This window comes from Dipteris shenzhenensis, chromosome 21 (assembly GCF_047967505.1).
Source record: "Dipteris shenzhenensis isolate YYH24624 ecotype China chromosome 21, Dip_SZ_1.0, whole genome shotgun sequence".
In the NCBI taxonomy this organism is placed as follows: Eukaryota; Viridiplantae; Streptophyta; class Polypodiopsida; order Gleicheniales; family Dipteridaceae; genus Dipteris; species Dipteris shenzhenensis.
In genome coordinates, this window is record NC_141616.1 from 4,481,445 (window position 1) to 4,502,360 (window position 20,916).

The window sequence follows — 20,916 nt, forward strand, 5'->3', positions numbered from 1 at the left end:
GGGTTGCTTTCCCCAAAAGCAAGTTATTTTTGTTTTTTCAAAAGCTTGTTTTTTTTTAATTTAAAAAAAATCTCCAAAAAAAGGGTGAAGTTGGTGCCCTGAGAAGGCCACCGGCGCCCTCCTCTAAGCGCCAACTTCACCCTTTTTTTGGAGATTTTTTTTTTTTTTTTAAAAGCTATATTTTTTAAAGTTTTTTAAATTTTTTAAACCAAAAAACAAAAAAGGGCAAAGTTGGCGCCCTCCTGTGAGTACCAACTTTGCCCTTTTTTTTGTTATTTTCATTCCAAAAAAAATATCAAAAAAGTCCAAAAATGAAAAAAATTGCACAATTTTTTACCCCTAGCAAAGACGGCCCTTTTTTAGGGCCTTCCACTCCGAATTTGGCCAACATCCCTTCTAGTTATGTCGTCAATTTTCCTTCAAATCGGAGTTGGTACGCAAAAGTTCTGGCTGTTTTACTGTTTGGCAAAATTTTTATATAATTTTTACTAGTTTTCATGTTTTTCTATAGGCTTGCTTGCCTCTCACATGAATCACCTACACTTTCTAATTGTTGCATAATTGCAATTGCTATGCCAAGAGCCAAGATGCTCATTTTTTTGAGGTTTTTAAAACCTTTTTTTGAAAAATGCGGGTTTATATTAACATGGTGATGTCAAATATATACAACTTCAAAAAAGGCCAACAGACTTCAAAAAGAAGTTCTGATCTGTGGCAGTGTCTTCCCTAGAGATATCAATAACCATCCGTTCAGCTGAAATACCAATAGCAGTAACGAAAATACACAGCAAGCTAAGCCTCTGTCTCATGCAGCTCTTCTTTGGGTGCCAGGTGTGCCACCACCCCAAGTACAATCATGCCTGGGATGCATGGATGGGGGCACGGCTTTCGGAATCTGGTTCATGGTCTAGGCTCCGTGGTTTGGGCTCCGGAGGCTTGAAGTCGAGAGGCATGAATTCATTTTGGACTTTGACAGTAACTCCAGCAGGATCGTTCCGTGAAACAAGTCTCTTGTAGACAACCAAGGGAGGGCAGGCCAAGGGAGAAGGCATAACGTAAGCCGACGAACCTTGCAGTGCTATCGTGGTGGTGAGGAGAGGCTGTGTCGAAGGGGAGGCTATAGAAATTTGGCCCATAAGCACCGGGAAGGAAAGAGCAGGCTCAGGATTCTTGGCTGTCATCGTTGTTTGGCTGTGAGAAAGTACCAGCTATGGAGTGGAGGTCGAAGGAATATCTTCTTTTCCCAAGTGCTTTTGCAACTGTGCTAGTAGGGCATTCTCTTTCTTTGCAATTTGTTCGTCCTTTTTGCAACATTCCTAGATTTGCTACTATAGTCATGAGATCTTTTCAAGATTTGCACCTCTTTCTTGTGTTCAAACATACATTCATTACAATTTCATTAGTACCAATAGAAAGATTACCGAAAACCTTAGCGCATCTCTGAGCCCATAGAGACCAAAGAATGGAGATGTGCATAGTGTTCTAGTTTTCTAGGGACCTGATTGGTATGTCACCCAACAGAAGAAAAGTATAATTGATAGTGAAAAAGCCAAACTGCTTGTGCACATTGTCCCATACTTCTCTAGAGCATCTGCAATTTATAAACAAGTGGGAGATATCTTCCTACGCTCTATTACATCTTTGACAAAAACCATCCCCCTATCCAATTGTCAATGCTCGTTTGGCTGTCCAAACTCCTTTGTGCATGATGAGCCATAAGAGGCAAGCCTCTTTCTCTAAGAGTTTCCTCTCCCACATTTTTTTGAATCTTTTCGACCACACTCTTTCCGAATCTGCTCTCATCCATTTCCAATTTAGTTGAGCTAAAAGTTCTTCCTGTCTTTCGACAAAGATGGGGATGGGGTAGAGTTCTAACTGGCCCACCCACCTAAATTCTTTAGTAGACAGAGGAGCCCTTTCCCACATCCACGACATTGTTTCTTTGTCCCAAAGTGTGTCGCATGGATAGCATCTCTAAGTAGAATTTGTTTAATTTAAATCTAACTCTTAATATGTCATTCTCTATCCACTTCCTTTGCTCTCTATCCCACATATCTCCCCAGACATGAATCCCTTTCTTGTTGAGACACAAGGCATTCTTAATTTTGTCATCACGGAGTGCGGTGTCTGTCCAAATGGTTGAGAACCAAATTGAATCCTTGGCCGCGAATGTACCTGTTTCCCGAGAGAACCCTTTCCAGATAATGTACAGTCTCAGAGACTCCCAGGCTGGCTGACCACATGCCTTTCCAAAGGTCTGACCCCTTTGCTATCTAGACTCCCTTACTGTAGAGGGCAAACCCTACCGGAAGGTGTTTCCAATGTTTGCATCTAACGATCTTTACCTTACTTATATTTCTAAGGATTAAGTAAGCCCAAACCCATCATTCCGAGCGCAAGGGAAGGCAGCCATTGCACAAGCTACACCCACAATAGATCTCACGACTAGCCCAGGAAGCTCAAGGCCGAGTTCAAGCCATGTTGAACAACCATTAGGAGGCCATGGCACGGTACTGATCGATGATGACAATGATACAGTAGCCGCAATGGAGGGTCCTCAAGCAGTCATTAGCATGTCATCGTACATCAGGTCTTCTAGGGGACGTCATCGATTGCTTCATCAACTATTGCACAATTCAACCACAATGGAGAAGTTGATGGAAGTTTCAACAATGTACAACGGGAATGTTGCATTCGAACTACCACCCACACCACATGGAGCGAGTGCAATGGATAGCATGGAGCGAAAGTATGACAACCATTGCTGGACGAAACCAATGTCGACAACAATGACATTTCCTAGCAAAGTTTGTCACAGTAGGTGTGTGGGGGAGCTAGGGTGTACAAACCCCCTTTGCTTCGGCAAGTTGATTAACAGGTTGTCGAACTGCACTACATGGATAGGTCAGTCCATAGCACACCCAGTGCCCAGAAATTGAGTTGGAGAATGTTGACTATGTCTCTTTGATTGCATGTTATAATCTTTCCTCATCTGGTGTAGGAAAAATGAACAACAACATTCTGACTCTTGGAATGTCTACTACTGGCTTGGGAACCTTGGCCTGTTTCTTTTGTAATAGGTCCCCCATTCTTTTGAAGCAATGCGAATGTGTGGCATACTACATGATGGCAGGGCCCGAAATGACGATACTCTTTTTTCACGTGGGCATGCATAATCATGAGGTAAACTTTTACACTTTGGCTGTCTCTCCTTTTCTTGCATTCTGTTGAATCCCAAAAACTTCTCAAATCAGGATGATCCTGCATTGCTTCCACTCTACATCCAACTACTAGAGCCATGTTGCTCCTTTTGATTGACAACAGTTTGACATGTGTGCCCAAGCCATTTCTCCTTTGTTTCATAGGATACCAACATAGCTAATGTCACCCTCTTTGAAGCTAGTTGATCTAAGCTATGCATTCCTTTTACTTTTGATAGTCTATTTCTCAAGTTAGAGAGCATCGTCTCTTGGGTGTGCATCTCTCGAGGTGTTGGTAGGATTGTCAATCTTTGAATTTAGGGTGCAAGCTAAAGCTTTTGAAGACTCAAGACTATTATTCACTTGAATGTCTTGATGGTGTCGCCTCAAATACTCCCACCAATTGTGAGACCACCACTTGTGTCCTTTGCTCCGATGGCAATGAGCGAATGCATGCATCTACAATCGCTTATTGCTACTGCTTTGCGTGCATCTACAATCAATTCTTGCCAGTGCTCTACAAAAGTGTCTTTCGTTTGTTGTTTCAATACTGTGCCATTTCTTTTATCACCCTTCAATATGTTCCTTATGCAAGTTTTTTATCTTCCCTATCTCGCGGACTTTGTTCGATTCTCTTGCAAGCCATGACAAGTTGCATCTTGCCATTGATGCCATGGAGATAATCAGTGAACCACCACCAAAACAAAGAGTAGCTAGGTTGTGAGGTGAGAAATGAATAGAAGACACTTACCTAAGTAAAGAAGATATGCCAAACCAAAGAACATAGTCACTTCAAGTTGAGTCTGCATGGGGTAGGTTGCAGGGTGATAAGAGGAGGATGTACTATAATATTCAAAGATTTGTAGGGGATAGTGAAATTTTCCATCGTTGTGATTTCCCCCCTCTGGCAATACATGTCACCAAAATTGGATATACTAGTTGCCCTCAAGCAAGTGCAATGTGGCCTAAATTGCTTCAAAATACATATAGGCCAAAGGGCATGCTGTCAAGTTTGATGTATATTATGACATGCAATGACATTTGACATGCTTATGAGCCATATAGAAAGGAATTGCATGGTCCTTATATTCCAAGAGAAGTGAGATCAATGTTTCTTCCTCTAGATTAACTCGCTTGACCTTCACAAGACCATCAAAGCCCTGTTGACTACCTTCCTCTTCTGTCCTCTGAGCTTGCTCAAAGAGTATCTTCTAATCTTGGACCAGATATGCCTTGTAATGGATATGGAAGTGGTATAAATCTACCTTGTCCTCCTCTCATCCTCCAACACCTCTTTGGGTGGCTCTTTGTCCTTAGTTGGGACCTCCTTATTGTTAGCCTTGATGGTTTTGGCCTTTGGGGCTATTCCTTTTTCACATTAATGTGGCTTCATCATGAATTCTAGTTTGATGAAAGTTAGTGATGAGTTGTGGTGGCTCCAACATACATAAGCCAATGCAGGTTAAATTTAACTTGGACTTCACAATTTATAACCTTAGAAGCCTTAAGCATGTTGATCACATTGAGTGGTGCAAACACATCTTCACCTTCTTACCAGGGTCAATGTAGGTTAAATTCAAACTTGACTTCACCCTTCCTATCCTTAGAAGCCTTGAGCATGTTGATCATATTGATTGGTGTAGACACGTCTTCACCTTTTGGCGAGGGTAGCAATTTGTACTCCCCTCTTTTTAGGGATGTCTATGGTTGCAAGTATACATCCAATTGTGAGAGAATTTGAGTACTGGGAGTGGATTGTACCAATGATCATCCCGGTCCACTCCCATATTCCTAACATTACAGGCTTAGAATACTTGAATTGATGTTGTCCATTGAGTAGTATCAAACTCAACTACTATGAATAGATTTCTAGATATAGGGTGAGCCTTCCATATTTGGAAATCCACCCTCATGGCTTTCTCATCCTTCCCTAAATAAAGGTTGTTGGAGTGCAAGGCATCATGCAATACACATGAAAGGTCTGCCCAATATGATTTCATAGGTAGGTTGTACCCTCATGATTGCATTCAAGGACACCGAAGGCACCTAGCCTCTACATATAGGTTTTTAAATTCTATGTGCCAGCTTATTTTGGATAGCAAATGATCCGTTGTGTGGAAATATGCAAAACACATACCTTCCAACTACCCTGCATATTAGATATAGTTGTGTGAGTATGGGGTTGAGTACATAGGCCACACTATATTATTTTTTAGTGTAGAAGACTCTAGAGATGCAATAGAGAAGAGCCCAAGAAGCTCCCTTCCACCAATTATATGTGAGTGTAGCGGCATACATGATACTTATCACATTTGTTGACATGCTATCAGAGCTTGCTATTTTGACCTTCTTGCTTCAAGTCTATACCCCTGTGCTTTGATTTCATGCTTGCCACACTTGGTTGCGAGAAGACAACTCAATTAGCTAGCCTAATTGAACCAATAAGGGTCATCCCTATTGAGAGCTTAGCTATAGCTCCTTTTTATACTTGGGAGCTCTCTTGTGACTCCCAACTAGTTTCTTTTTTTATTCAACCTCAAGGAGACTTCTTCAAGCTAGGAAAAATCAAATACGGGGCCGCTTTTCACTAATTGTTCATGTTTTTGAGATACTTGTTGTTGGGTTTTGACATTTTGCGAGTTTTACGAGTTTTTAGTGAATTTTTTTTATAGCTCATGGCATGCCATCCCTTGCTCTCTGATAACACTAAAAGTTTCTTTAAAAATCAAGTGTAAAAATCATGGTTATATAATGAGTTTCAAGGAGTGACATATGAAACATTACAAAATTCACAGTCATCTCAAGTTGTATGATTAAGCATTATAAATGTATGTGCTTTCATATGTCAAAGGCTATAAATTAGGGATGTTTTTATCGAAACTATGCTTATATATTAATATAAAAATCTTGGCAAAAGTTTTCAAGATCATTTTTCTCGTTTCACACTATTAAAGGAATGTAGTACTTTTTATTATATTTTATTTTGAATTTTGAAGGAAAAAATGTAAATCCTGGTGAAACTTTAAATTTTTTTGCATAAAAGTTTCAAATCCTGGCGAATGTTTCAAACCTTTATTTTTATTAGGGCATACAAAATTTCGATGCCAATATTAAAGTTTAGCTTCTAAACGAAACTAACTTGAAAAAATAATCCATGCTAGTATAAATGTATGTGATGTCATACGTTAAGCTGTATGATTAAGCATTATAAACGTGTGTGCTTTCATACGTCAAAGACTATATTCATTTCAAAATATTGTCATTAAAAATGCCCCATCCATACATACAATATTTTCTACAAAAAATGTTTCATGCAAATCCAATTGAAGCCCTAGAGTCTCTTATTCTATTAAATAGAATTAAAAAACCTTTAATAAGGCCATATAACTTAAAATTGAAACACATAAACTTTTGGCTAAGCAAGGATTTTCCATGGAGCTACAAGTACTTCCAATAGAGTATGTCAAACAACTAGATAGTATCTTGGATGGCTAAGGATTTGAAACAAATCAGTCACACTGAAAGTCATGGTTAGTGAATACACATGTTTGTATCCATATCAAGACCCAACAAGATCACGGTAACAAAACTACATGTGTTTGCATGGTGTAAATGTTTCCTTTTTAGCTCTTCTTGTGAAGTCCAAACATGAACAACGTGGCTTATTAGAGATATGCACCTTGTGCTCACCCTCTCTGAGTTTGTGTCTAAGCTCTTAGGGTGGAAGATTACATATCTTTCTAGTATTTTAATCTCCTCGTGTGACAAAACATCACATATTCATCCATAACATGTCTCACATTGGAAATAGCCTTTGTGGATACTCTTTCAGACACTACATGAGTATGTTCCAAAAAATGTATCACTATTCTTGTGTATTAAATGTCTATAGGAATAAAATAATATATTTTGCATGGACAATGATGCAAAAGAAAAGGCTTTTGTGAGAAATGGAAGTAAGAGAATCCACCATGTGTCTTGTCTACTGCCCCCAAAGGACAATGTTTCCTTTCCATTGGGTAGTATTGGCAATGCCTCTGAGCATAAAGTATCCATGACTTTTATTCTTGAATATGAAGCACCCACCATAAATTGACACTCTCATATAACCCTTAGAAGAAGCAATGATGGTTGTTCAATACTAACCCATGTATGACCATCCTTACTCTGCTCCATTCCTTTCATTGAGATTTCTTTCTCATCCAGGCTTGGGAGCTCAAACAAGTGATCACCATAATATGTTGTTGGTAGCTCAGTGACACATTCCTACTTTTCTATCTTTTCAGCAATCTTCTCAGTTGGCCACTCCTTGGCAAGGCAAGAATCAAGTCTTGAACATGTAATGATGGATTGTTAATCATGTTACTTTCTCCCTATAGTTGGTTATATTTCATAAACAATCCCTTTTAATGCATGTGTTTTGCACAAGGTATCAATAGTGGAACATTCGTACATTCTTGAAGTACTTGATAATGTAGATTAACTGCTTCCTTTGCATTGAAAATAAATCTCAATTGACTCCTCTGGAACCTCTATCACACCAAAGTTAGAACACTCCCAAATCAATTCTTTTCTATTGCAAGATAATGATAATGTCTCGGAGTCCATCTCAGCTCTTTTAATCTAAGAAAAACAAGCAATGGTAGAAACACCAGTCACCTGGAGCAATGTAATGTCCAAGGTTCAATACAATAGCAAACCAAACAATGGTAGATTTGTAAAAATCCATACAAGAATTGAAATCATGCGGGGACAAAAGGAGGAGTTGGGGAGGCAAAAGGGAGGCACTAGAGATGGAAAATAGAAGTAGGAGAGATATGAAAATCTAAATGAAAGGAGAAAAGGGGAGGCAAAAAAGGAGGAAGCAAATTAGGGTTTAGTTTGGTAGCCTTGTACTCCAACTCTATAACTAGGGGTTATGGGTAGGCATGTTGGTTAGGCTTATGGTATTACTTCTTTTAGGTAATTGTTCAAGAAGAAACATTGAAGAGTTACACTTTGTTGGGAAGTGAAAAAGTAATAAAGAATTCATACAAAAATATGTTTGAAGCAAAAAGATGCATAAACAAGATGAATGATGGTCATTAGGCCTGACCATATCTAAAAGCTCATGTTTCCCTTGATATAGATAAGAATTGTCACTGCGATCAAACATCTAGTAGAAACATCAAAGTACCACCAGTTAAAGGAGTTATTTCTCCTCTCATCGGGGTCTCCTTCATCAAACTAAGCAAAGAACATTAGACGTAAATCTAACTAGGGCATACACGAAAGAAACAAGGACGATTGTCCCAATACACATCAACAAAGAATCCTCCAATTATAACCGTCCCACCAACCAATGTGATGCCCACATAGTTGTTTATGTTCTTGATGGAGGAGGCCAAACCCCATGAAGAACCGAGGTCTAGTACATGATCAAGTTCATTACAATGCCATAATATGAAATCCTTTAAGCGAGCTCACCTCCTGAAGTCCAGCCTGTAGATTACCATTATCTACGTAGGCTGATTGCATATGCATTTCTAGAAAATCATCTCAACATCACGAAATCCAATTACCTATGATGAAGAAGGAAACTTCCAACCATTGTAATAGACTAGCCTAACAAGGGTACAGACCTCGGATTTCCATCAATGAAAGGTTGGACTGATAAAGATGTGTTTGACAAAGTTGGAAGGAGAAAATTAAGTAGAAAATTCTCTACATGCCCACAGAAGGAGAAAAGAAGCTATCAATGTACGGAAGAAACTTGATACTCGATTACTTACTTGCAATTGCATCGCCAAACATGGGGATGAAAGTGGACTTCCATCGATAGAAATGCACACGCATATGACTAATGTTGAATTGCACATGACAGATCTCTGGCATGACTGAAGCTAAAGCTATCAATGGTTTGGTGAAGAAGTGAGTGTGGTAGGAGGAGGGCACTAGAAAGGCTATGGAGAAGAGAAGCAGAAAGGAGAAGGCTATGGTGAGGAGAAAGATGGCTAGTATGGCGATGAGAAGCAGCATGGAGATGAGCTTGGCATAGAGATCATTGAAGCTCAAAGCTCTCCATCACCTCTAGAATTGCTCTTTAGATTTGGAAGGAGGGGGTCCCAAATCTGCCAAGAACCATGGGTGGACAGTATCATAATTGAAAGTTAGTAAATTTGGAGGGCCCTAAAGCAATGAGGTAGAACGACACTGCAAAGAATTTCCTTCAGAGAACTTAAACCACCTCTTAAACCCCTCTGCAAAAATTAATCACAAAATGCCACATGGACCTCCACAAAAAGTAGGAAATAAATTAATTTACCTTTGAGGGAGATCAACCATACCTATACCCTTCCCACAGAGCGCAAACAACATATCTCATTTCATCCTCCTTCCTCCCTTCCACATTTTGCCCTCCTTTTGCCCATTTGCGCTCCTTTCATCATTCCTCCTATCCTCATTTGCCCTCCTTCCTCAACTTTCATTTTTCCCTCCTTTCTCATTTTGCCCTCCTTCCTCATTTTGGCCTCCTCCCTCCTTCCTCATTTCTCATTTCCATACTCCATCACTTTGCCCTCATTTCTTCCTTCCACTTTTCACTACTCTTTCTCATTATTGTAGATAAATTCGCACTTCGAAATTGTACAAAGCACTTGGGGCAGGTACAAGCTGTACGGTCAGCTGTTCTGAAAGTACACGTGTACGGAATGCAGGTACAAGTTGTACGACGGCTGATCTACAGGTGAACGTACGGAGCAGATGAACCTGTACAAAGTAGGTACGGTGCGAGTACACTTGTACGGAGAAGAGCGTACGACTATCATTGTAAATGCTTATTCCGTACAGCGATGCGCAGATGTATGGTGACGGGCAGTACGGTGTACGGCGACGGGCAGTACGGTGACGATGTACAGTACGTAGCAGAACCGTACGGTTGTACGACGCGAATGCCACTGAAGGTACGTTGTACGGCGATGCAGCGTGCAGGTACAGCGCAGGTACCACTGAAGGTAGGAAGGAGCAAATAGCGATGAAGAGCCTCGAACCAGATCTGGGAGAGTGTCGACCAGCAAGGTAGAAAACTCTCCAATGAGCAATGGAGTACTCGGGGCTGAGGAGAGCTGGAAGGCTAGAGCAATACCTGCTCTGATACCACTATAGATGCTAAACAAAGAGAGAGAGAGTGAGTGTGCAGTATAGGACGAGTCGAAGAAGAAGTCACGTCAACTTAGATAGATAAGGTTCCTAGATACAAGTACTTTGTTTAGCATCTACAATTATATTTATCCTTTCATATTTCACTTCACCTCCCTATTTCTCCTACAAACCTCACCTCCCTTTTTTGCCTATAGACCTCCTATGGTTATTTTGCTAAGCTTTCTCGTTCGTCATTGTTGTGGTAGTCCTTTGATGGTTGTTTGGTTGCGGTTTGTCATTCATGCCTCAGGTTCCAAGTAAGTCTTATATCTTTACATCCGTACTTTGCATTTCTCTTATAGGTTTTAGGAGTTCTGAGTTAGCCATGCCTAAGCGCCTTCTCTTGTCTCAATTTCGAAGGTGTTGAACAATAGGGAAAAAAAGCAGTTTCATTGTGCCATCTTGAACTTGCATTTTTTGGTCCTCCTTCCATGTTATGTCTTAGCAAGATTCTCAAGAAAACTACAAATAAAATCACAGGATAGTCTTTAGCTCACTACAATGCATCGTGACACATGCACACAGTCACCCACCAGAAATAGGCATTCTACGCATCTTCAAATAGTGAGGACACCATCAATGGCAATGCGTGGGCTATTAGGTCTCTTTCACTAGGTTCCCTGCTATCATCAATCTATTGCGCCCACTTTAATCAACATTGTTTTCTAGGTGTGCCCATATCTTTACCTTCTTAATACTGTAGCATCACATCATTTAGATAGTGAGATGAAGTGATAATGGACACTTTGATCAAGATATATTCACTTGTGTGTCGATTTCTTGGCAACTTTTCATTTCTTGTTTTCCCGTCCATCGTGTTGATTTCTCGCTAGTATGGAATATGGAAATTCATTTAAATGTCCAAGGGAAAACGCTCCATTAGAGAATCCATGAAACTAAATAGTGATGATGAAAGATTTATTAGTGCAAGGTTAGAGAAGTCCGTGCTTGTGAGCAATTGCATGGAATAAAATGCTTCAAGCATTGAACTACATGTACATGGGACAGTGGCCGAAGAGATGGTGAAAGATCCTTCGTTTGAACTATATGTACATGGGACAATGGCTGAAAAGATGGTGAAAGATCCTTCGTTTGACAAGTGCATTCCCTATAGTTTATTGTTTTGGGCTATTGAACTCTAGGGGGGAGGGAGACAAGTTTGATAGCACACCTGTGTGCCATCAAGCATGCCTCTTTTGCTCTTTATTTTTTATGTCTTGTTTTGGCAAGCTTCTTAAGAAAATTGTAGAAAAATCTCTTGCATCATAACTATAGTACTATGGATTGGTCTCCCTAATTTTCTACAACTTGTTGTGAGCAGAGCAACCTATAGCTCATGGTAATGCAATCATTCTGGCAACTTGTAGCTCACTGCAATGTGATCACTCTTGCAAGTTGTAGCTCATTGCATACATACTCATTCTATGTTTGCATTTCCATTGAGACAAGATGACTAGCAGTTTGGACAACATCATGGCTTTATAACTTCTAAACAAGGTTGAGATATAAGTCTTTCAACTCTAATAACAGAGAAGCTTCTCATACATTTTCAAAATTGACTACTCTTCAGGACTTTCTAGAGCATCATTATCATTGGTTGCATTGGTTGAAGTGGAAGAAACATCTTCCTTTGTGCTATCAATAATAACATTAAATAAATGCCAAACATCCAGCTAAGCACTTTTAGAAGTTAAATTTAACATTCTTGAAGGAGTTGAAGCTCGAACTCAATGCAAGACATCGACTACAAGCTTAAAGCCGATGTCCAACATCAAGTCAAAGCTTCAACTCTATGTTCGACATCTTGTTTAAGCTTGCACTCAATATCCGACATCAAGTTCAAGATTTAACTCACTATCAAATTAAAGAGATTTAGATGCACTTTTAATGACATTGACTACAAGCTTAAAGGCAATGTCCAACATCAAGTCAAAGCTTCAATTTGATGTTTGATGTCATTAAGTCAAAGCTTCAACTCTATGTTCGACATCTAGTTTAAGCTTGCACTCAATATCCAACATCAAGTTCAAGATTTAACTCACTATCAAATGATATGCTTTAAAGAGATTTAGATGCGCTTATAATGACTTGGCAAACTAGTGCCTATGAGTAAAGTTATCTTCTATCTCGATGTTTTGCATTGACACAACAAGTTGTCTCTTCCAAAAAAAAAGCAACAATCACTATTTTGAATAACTTTTGTTCCCAAACTTTGTTTGAGGATTTTTTTGATGCATTGGAAATCTTGAATTTCTATCTACAACCTTGTAGAAGAGGTCAAAATCTGAATCCATGATCTATTAGATTGAAATTTAATTTACGCAATGTAAGTCTCCTCTTTGAGGAAAAAGCAACAGTCACTATTTGGATCATAACTTTTGATCCCAAAATCAAATTGAAAATCTATTTGATGTGTTAGAAATATTGATCAGCTCTCTACAACTTTGTACAGAAGGTTAAAATCTAAGTCCATGATCTACTAGGTTGAAAACTTGATTTAGGCAATCTGAGTCTCCTCTTCCAAGAAAAAATAGCCGTCACTATTTTGATCATAATTGTTTCTCCTAAAATCCGATTGGGGATCTTTTTGATGCGTTAGAAAGCTTGAATTTCTATCTACAACTTTGCAAAAGAGGTCAAAATCACAATCCATGATCTTCTAGGTTGAAATTGTGATTTACACAATCTAAAGATGTGCTTTAGGGGATGTCCTTAAATGAAAATCGGTTTGACATCAAGTTGGAGGTTAACTTGATGCAAAATGAAAAATAAAGTACTTTCACACCCAATTTTCACTTAAAGAGAGCCTTTTGCATGCTTTTTGCCATCCCCTTCTCCATCTTGTTTCACCTCTTGGTTGTGCCATCCCCCTTGCCCTGAGCTATGCCATCCCATCCCTTTCTTGGATGTGACATCCCCTCTTATTTGTTCCTTCCCCTCATCGCCCCTATGCTAGCCCTTCCTTGTTGCACTTGCTTGCCCCTGCCCCCTATGTCCCTGCGCCCACTAGGCCCCTACTCGCCCTACACCCTTATGCCCTTGCTCGTCGTGTGCCCCTAGGCCCCTGATCGCCCTATGCCCCTGCACCCATACCCCCTATGTCCTCTAGCTATGCTCTTGATCGCTACCTAGCTATGTCCCTCTGATCTGTGGTTACTCCGCTAGTTTGATTACAATATAAGCATGGAAAACTGATAATATCTCTTTGTAAATCAAATTATGAAACAAAATTTACAATTGAATATTATGTTCATGCTTTGGACAGATCAAATTTAAGCTTTAACCTGAAGTTAAATATCAAATTCTTTAACTTAATGCAAAACATCAAATTGAACCTTCAACTTGATGTTTTACATCAACAATTTGATGTTAGGTTCAATTTGATGTTTTGCATCGAGTTAAAGCTTCAAAAGTTTGATGTTTTTACATGAAGTTGAGGGTTCAACTTGATGCAAATCATCAAATTGAACCTTTAACTTGATGTTTTACATCAAGTTTAAGCTCCAATTTGACGTTTTGCATTGACTTGAAGCTTCAACTCAATGCAACACATCAGAGCGCTTGCGCCACTACTTGCCTTGCAGCTCTGTAACCCTACTCACTCCTATGCCCCCTTTGCCCCTACAACCCCTGTGCCTCTACCTGTCATTGCACCCCTATGTCCCCTGGTTGTGCTACTACTCCCTATGCCCCCTGGTTGTGCTACTACTTAACCCTTGGATGCACCCCTCTGCCCCATAGCTGTGCAACTAGTTTGATTACAATATAACCATGGAAAATTGGTAATATTTCCTTGTGAATCAAATTATGATAGAAAAATTACAATTGCTCATGCTTGAACTTGACCTTAAACATCTCTTTTATGCTTTAACTTGATGTCAAACATCAACTTCAATGTTTTACATTAACTTCAACTTGATCCAAATCATCAAATTGAACCTTCAACTTGAAGTTTTACATCAAGTTTAGAACTTAATATGATGTTTTTCATAGTTGAAGCTCCAAATCAATGCAAGTCATAGAAGTGAAACTTGAACTTGATGCAAAACATCAAATTGAATATGCAACTTGATGTAAAACATCGAATTGAAGCTTTAACCTGATGTTCGCCTTTTCAAAATGATGTATCCAAAGAACAACCTGACCAACCTTTGGATGTTTAAGTTTGACTACTATCAGATATTTGAGATAGTTCTTTTTTAGAAGTTGTGATTGTAATAAACTTGTTTTGAGCAGTTTGTAATGTCTCAAAGTAGCTTTATAATATGCTACTTTTGCATGGAACTCTTTTTCTTCATGCTTTAGCTCTTTCAAACGTTCGATTTTAATTTAAGTGCTTTAAATATCCATGTAAACTATATAGTCTATCATGAAAATTTATTGAATCATGTGAAAACTTGCAAAGATTATTTTTTAACATGGTAGTTTATACATAATAATTTATCATTGTGTTTTTAAAATCAAAGCATGATGTAAAAAGCAGTTAGCTTGTATCATAAGGAGAGTCAAGTATACTTACCATGAATTCAATGAGATAGATATACAACTTGATGCTATAAGTTCAATGTTGTTAATGGAGACTTTAGTTTTGTTTCTTATGTTTTAGATTTTGGTTCTTATCTTGTAAAAATGCAATTTTTTTGGTAATTGTAAATGTTTCCCAAATCATTCGCAATATGTTGCATATCTCTTCTATGTTAAGAGAAGTACTTTGTTTGTGTCTCGAGCATGAATAAGCCAAGACATCCTTGATGTGACAAACAATGTAATATTTAGTAGTTCCAAAATTTAACAAACGTAAATGAGAAGTATAAGATGCATATAATAGTTTCATTCATTATCTTTTGAGTATGGAACTAAAATTTGAATTGCTACACTTATCTTATGATTTCAAGCACGATCGTTTCTTAAATTAAATTAAATTTAAGGCATCATATGTGCATGTCAAAGCAATAATGCAAGTTTAATTCAAATTGCAAGAAATTTAGAGATAAATTATGTGTATGTACAAGCACTAGATCGAATTCAATAAAAGGAGTGAACAAATTCAATAATGCTTCATTTGCTCATATGTTCTAATATCTTTTAGTGTATTGAATTACATACTTTTTCATTATAGTTTCCTTGCATCCCAAAATGAGAAGTTTGAGTGTCTAGTTTTAATGAATATTTTATATTCTATGTAATAAAAATTTTCAAGAACCTAAAATATTGTATATTTTAGCCTTTTGACAAATTGCTACTATAAATTTTGTGTACATTTTTTAAAGCCAACCGAATTTATCCTAAATTTGAGAGAATCTTTAAGGAGAAATATTTGCAGTTTATGTGGGTCCTTTACAATCATACTAATCAAGATAGGGTTCTATTTATTGTGTGTGTCGTGCTTGTATTTCTTAATTTTAAATCAAAATTTGGAATGGTTTTCTAGTTTTGCATACCACCGCCAAGTATACCAAATTGTGGTGAATGCATCTAGTGAAAGTGTGATTTATGAAAGTTGAATTTGTCCTTAAAAACACCCAACACATGAAAGGGAAACGATTGTCTCGATGTTCCTTCTATTTACTTGCTTTTATTTAATCTTGCTTGTTCTTGGTTTTGGAAATGCTCCTAAGTACGTGGAGAAGCATTAAGCAATTTTAAGATTAAAAATGTTATGTTCATTATTGTTGATTAGTCAAGATGTAGTAAGCATGTTTGGTTTTTATTTGCTTAGGATTATGAAAGAGTAGGAAAATATGGTTCTATACGAGATCAATTAGTACATACAAGATAAAAGATTATCATGAGTCATGACCCATCATTGCTATAGTAAATGGTGATGACATGGTATCCGTGCAAACAAGCTATTGGTATTGAGTACTCACACAAGGCATCAAGTTCGGTTCACCAAAGTGATCCTCAGATGGATGGTGTGGCCTTTTCCTTCAACGGATAAGATCAATTGAAAGGAGACAGACACACTATTCATCCTCCATTGGATGAGGTAAGTGATTGAGATTTTCTTTGTGAATTATTTGCTTCTTTTTTTAATTGAAAGGAACCTAAATTAGAAATACATTGACAAGACGATGATGATATCCAAGAAAGAAACATGCAAAGAGTATGACAAGTAAAAGGAATTTCAATTCCAAAAAAATCATATCAATCCATTTTTTGTCAATTCCATCTATGTGTTGTTGAATTTCATCTTGTGAATATCCTACTAAGTTGAAAATTCTTTAACTAAATTCTTAAACTTATGCTGGTATGGCTTGCAGGCTTGTGTGCTCGACTTGTACGTTTTGCGTAGAGCCAGTTGCTCTCCTTATGTGCATGTTGAGAGGGAAATGCTTGTGATGACAAGATGTTTAGCTTGAAATATGATGTTTGGACATACTACCTGGAATGGTCTATTGCAAGTCCAAAGAACCCTTGGCATGGAGGGTTGGAAAAACTGGCTTGCTAATGCAATTCCCAATAGCTACTTTCTAAAAAGCGGGAGGGGTGTTGTTTGATGTCTTTCTTGGTTGTGGTGGTAGCCTTGAGGTAGTTCAAAATGTAGGAGTTCACGTTGTTGGCATTGATTTTGACAAAGTTATGATAGAGTGGGTTAAATACCACAAGGATTAGTACACCACATACTTAGAGTTTCCTTATATTTCATAATGAAATCAAACTTTGCTTCATGGATTTCATAAATTTTGGTTTTACATGCTTATGTATAGTCCTAGGTGAAAGGCAAGTTTTATCAAGATCAACTAATGATGAGTCCTTGCCGGAGTATGGTGAAGAGCCGGTAATACTAGAGTTGTTGGTTGGTGGGTAAAAAATATGGCATTATTGGCAAGCATTCTCCATGGCATTCAAGACTTCAAGATTTTGATAATTTCTAGGACTTTGACATGTTCTGCAAAGGTAGAGGCATCCCACATGGCAAGGCATGTGGAGATCTATGATACACAACCTATGAAGACAAAGAGAAAAATCATTGTGTGTTTGTAGATGACATTGCATTGGGGGATGATGATTCTGAAGATGAACCATAGGGATACATGTGGACATTGTCCAATAATACTGCAAGTATACTTTGTTTTTCTTGGACTATTAAGAGTGTTGGAGGTTTTTAATTTCAAAGTAAGAATGGCTTCTTTGTTAGTTTCAAATTTTGGTGTGATTGAACATACAAATTTTGGGCATACAATCATCAAATAGATTAGAATTTATCGTCTATTTATGCTATGGGCTATGTTTAGTGTTTTACTGATTGCATTAAGCTGTTATATGATGAATTTATTGCTAGCTGATTAGAAAACACATGGACATGGTCCAATATTTTCTATGTTGCATTGCTACATGCACTCATATTCTTTTTTCTCTTGAACAATTAAGTTTGTTGGAAGCTTTTCATTTCAAAAGCAAGAATGGATTTTTTGTTGGTACAAAATTTTGTTGTAAGTGCAATTACAAATTTTGGGCATGTAATAATCATATGAATCACAATTTACATTCTAATAATATTATGCATTCGGTTCAATGTTTTGTTTATTGCATTGACTCTTTTATATGAAAGGTTTATAGCTAGCCACTAAGGAAACACTAAGTCCCATCCTACTTTGTGTTGAACTATAATTTCTTGGAAGTTTTTCATTTCAAAGTAAGAGTGACTTTTATGTCAGTTTCAAAATTATAGTGTGAGTGGACTTACAATTCTGGGCACTCAATGGAAAAGGCTTTGATGTTTGTGCTCTTTTCAATCTTTGAAGTAGAAGGGGTATGTATTCATCGTGGTTATTCCTTTCCTTTCCCCTCGGTGGAAGAGGAAGTCTTAGGCACGAGGATTCCATTGTAGCATTGTTGCTCAGTCTCATCTTCAAATTGGGTGGGGTAGAAAGGCATCATGATGGAGAGGCCATGGCGATGTGGCTCTTATTGGTCTAGGCAGTGAAAGGGGCTGGATATTGATCGTGGCTAATAGGTTTCCTCACACAGGATGATAAATTACAAGTTGCATACATGAAATGAATTTAGAATGATTGGGACATGAATTTAGAAATCAATTATTTGGCTATCACGTGACCAATCTAGAGGATATTTGACTTTGTCCCATGGATGGTAGAATGGCTATGACATGAATTTTTAACAAGTGTCTCATTAGATATGAAATTCCTTATAATTTACTAGGTTAAAATTGTATGGAAAGAATTGCTTTCTTCAGTATTTCTTTTTCAATAGAGTGTTTTTGCATGATTGTTTGCATGCTTGTGATTGATTGTGTGCATTTTGAAAATGTTGGCATATGATAGTTACTGACATATGATAATCTCAAACAATTGCCCAAGCCCCAATACTAACAAAGCAAAAAAGCTCACAATCCCAAGAAAAAAGAGACCCCCTACATACCCTCTACATTTATATTCTCTTTCATAGAGTCGGCCAAGCCCCAATGCGCAAGTGTGCATAAGAGCTCACAACCCCAAGAGAAAGGACATGCTTGAAGCTCTACATAGCGCATAAATCTATACTCTATCCTTTTTCTTAGAATTGGCCAAGCCCCAATGCATAACTAGCATAAGAGCTCACAATCCCAAAAAGATGATATGCTATTGTATTGGCATTGTTGTGTATATTTTATACATATAGAAAACCTAGATTTACTACTAGTATAAGGCATAACACCTGTGGTATAAATTTATCACCTATAAACCCATGTTTAACCATTGGGCAGGTCATCTAGTCAACAGTTACCGAGTCACCATGAATATTAACATGGTTATGGGGTTTTGAATTGTGATTACATTCTCTGATCGTGTTAGCATGTGATCACGACATTGAAAACCATTTGGTGACCTATCATAAGCTAAAACCTTCATGTTTAATTCCTTGAGAGTAGGCAAGGGTTTGCAATGATGCATGCGAAACTGCTTCAGAATTTTTTGAGTGTACTTCCTTATGTTCCCATAGTATTATGTGGATCTTGTCAAATTTCGATACATTATGTTTCTCTCTTCAAATTTCTATACCAAGTAAATAGTGGAGCTTTGCCATGTCTTTTATTTCAAATTTTGATGTGAGCTCATTTCTCACTTCTAAAATAAGCGTGCCATTTTATCTTGTTATATAGAACAACAAGAACAATGTCTTGTGATGTAGATATACAAGGAAAAATTTGACTTGTTATTGCAAATCCATATTGACAAAGTGACCATGAGGGAGTGAGGGGAGCTCTCATGAATGTTGGGAGGGGGGGGCAATCATAGACCACACCACTACCACCGCCATAATGAGCTATAAAATGTACATCTACTAGGAAAACAAAACTAGGACTCCGTCCGCTAGTATACTGACTCAACTCCCCTAGTATACTGACTCAACTTAGACACTAATCTATGAACACCATGAGAGTCTAATACTAAATATTCAAAGGAGTTAGAGCTATTTAAATTGTCATAGCATGTTCTGATGGAAATTTTAATTAAAGCTTTTGAACCAAGCTTGTGCTAAATTTTTGTAGCTAGGAAGCCTACCCGTCGGGACCAAAATAAGGAGACAACCCCTTGGTGCGAGGATAGAGGTCTTAGTAAGCCTTAAAGGCTATTTGAGACTCTATTCTTAACTTGGTCTAGCTGTCATATTCCTAGAATCTTTCATAGAACATGGTTGTAGAATAATTTTGCTTTCCAACTGTAAATTACCATATTGCTTGCCTACTGCCTAGAATTCAAAATGAGCCTTGTTTTTCCATTGACAAGCTTTGCCCTATCATAAAATTTGATTTACCAAAAAATCTATCATATTTATGGCAAAGGGAAAAAATCTCCATGTGTTGATGAAAATTTCATTTTCCAAACTATCATATATGAAAAAAAGCAAAAAATTCTCCATTTCTCCTTTTATCTAGATTTTCCAACCGTTGGTAATGGACAAAAACACACCCTAATGATAGTGAAAGCGATATCAAATTTAGGCAAATTGCCCCACGCTGAATTTAAGGTACTGTGAGAGAGTGCCCAGTCACCGACGCGTTTAGACCAAGCAATGCGAAATAAAATCCGTGTGCGATTAGTCAATAAAAGTTGGAATCTAGTGTTGAACATTTATGGCACACGCTTGAGACGTTAATGATGCCAAAGGTTTTATTTTGGGACGCCAGCAAGGGGGAGGCCACGTGGCAGAGAATAATGCTCTCGCGCAAGGAAATAATGCTGACTTGGCTCGCAGGGAGCGTGTCCTCGTGGGTTGTCACCATCAGAGTTGGCGCACCCTCGCTGTTGTGATTGCTTCTCGGACCCGAAAAGCGAACCCCCAGAAACCCCGTGCACGTGGCGGGGTCAAAGGACCAGCAGTGCGGGCGGGCGGGCCCGCCACGGGGCTCCACCGTGGCAGACGCGTCACGCGGGCCTCGGAAAGGGTCACGTAAAAAAGCCGGGGCCTGCCTGCCTGTCAGCCAGTCTGCCACCCGCCTGTCCTGTAGCTCACCATGGGTGGGACCGACAGCGGGTCCAGCTGGCGTGGCGGGGGTGCACGGGGCCCCGATCTGCGCGCGCCACGTGTC